Raw genomic sequence first — 1,494 nt, forward strand, 5'->3', positions numbered from 1 at the left:
AGGAAGAGAGAGAGAGAGAGAGAGAGAGAGAGAGAGAGAGAGAGAGAGAGAGAGGGAGAGATTGTCGCGATATTTCACGAGTCGCGAATTTCTCAGAATTTACCGGCGACTTTTATGCGGCCCATAAGCTATTTTTGTCAGGGCAACTTTATAACGGAGAAGAGCCGCGCGATCTACCTCGGGGCGTGATAAAGCGCCGACTGACAGCGTGTAATACATATATTTTAGGTTTATCGTATCAAAAGTTTCTTTCCGGTCCTTGCGACCGGGCTGGCATATCCAGCAGAGACTCCTCGGTACGATCGAACGAGCGGAAGATTTTACATTCGTTTGCAACATCATATAACATGCACTATCGAGAGTCATGTAATATATAGTCGCTGAATTTATCTTCACATGTGAGCACCGTCAAGTTCTACAAAATCTAAAAATATGAGAGGAAAGGAATATTCAAGGTATCGCGCTGAGCGACGGCACGTGCGCTATCAGCACGATTGATGTCGCATGAGTAGATGAAACGCTTCCAGCGTATTCAGCGAGGGGTCTTAGAACAATTGTCGATTGTTGTTCGTTTCTTTTCATAAGACTCTCTATGGAAAGTTTAAGCCCGTTAATAAATTTTCGGGTTGCGCCGATTCTTCGGTGATTCGTCGCGTTGAGAAATTAAGCAGCTACATTTCCTTTCGATTTTCAGCCATGCCTTTCGTAATTCATTTAAATTAAATTAGCCGTTTTTTGTGACTGTATTAGATGGCTCTACATATGATTGTAAAATACCAAAGGGAATTTTTTTTTCCCGTGAAATGAAATTTGTATAGCAACAACAACAATCTTTTTTTAAATTGTTATGATATTCCGCGAAGTCAGCTCTCAATAGTTCTCCCATGCGAGAACATTGAAATTAACCACTCGCGAGTTTCACTGTATCGCTCGTTTATTCCACTCTTTTGTATGTGCGCTCTCAACTTGAAAAAAAGATTACTCCTTTTATGCTGTTATCTCTCGCTGTGAAGTAGAAAGAGCAAACGGCAAACATTTATTTCGATCGCGTTACAATACCATTCTTGGTGATTTTCTGACTTACTTTTTATCGCGAACGTGACCTTTCTTAATGATATGTTGCCGCGAATGCACAGTCAACATCGAGTTAGTTCGCATCTCAAAGTTGTCTAATTAGCCGTAAATGCATGCCCTAACGTACTACTTCGTGCTCGCAACAGCTAGCAATTTATCCCGTCCAAGTTGCGTGTGAGAAATATGTGGCGATCCGGTTGGTTATCCTTCACTTGAGCTATTTCCCTCGATGATACAGTTACTCGTTCGTTATTATCTTTCAATCGAGCGATAAAGCTTAATATTTACTTGAAAGAAAGGAAAAAAATTCTCGTCTAGTCTAATGTCGCAATCTTCAAGTGACAAGTGGACGCGCAGAGGCAACGCTTATTTGTGGTGTTAAACTGCAGCAAAAAAAAAAAAAAAAAAAAAAAAAAGGGG

At 40.8% G+C, this 1,494-nt stretch overlaps 1 protein-coding gene across 10 annotated transcripts in view; it reads left to right on the top strand.

Moving 5' to 3' along the window:
* Positions 1–1,494, top strand: part of LOC116847740 (serine-rich adhesin for platelets-like) — a 74,971-nt gene that overhangs the window by 61,400 nt on the left and 12,077 nt on the right. The window lies entirely within an intron of this gene.

Source organism: Odontomachus brunneus, unplaced genomic scaffold (genome assembly GCF_010583005.1).
Source record: "Odontomachus brunneus isolate Ranch 3 - 2012 unplaced genomic scaffold, Obru_v1 Obru_scaffold_082, whole genome shotgun sequence".
Taxonomy (NCBI): Eukaryota; Metazoa; Arthropoda; class Insecta; order Hymenoptera; family Formicidae; genus Odontomachus; species Odontomachus brunneus.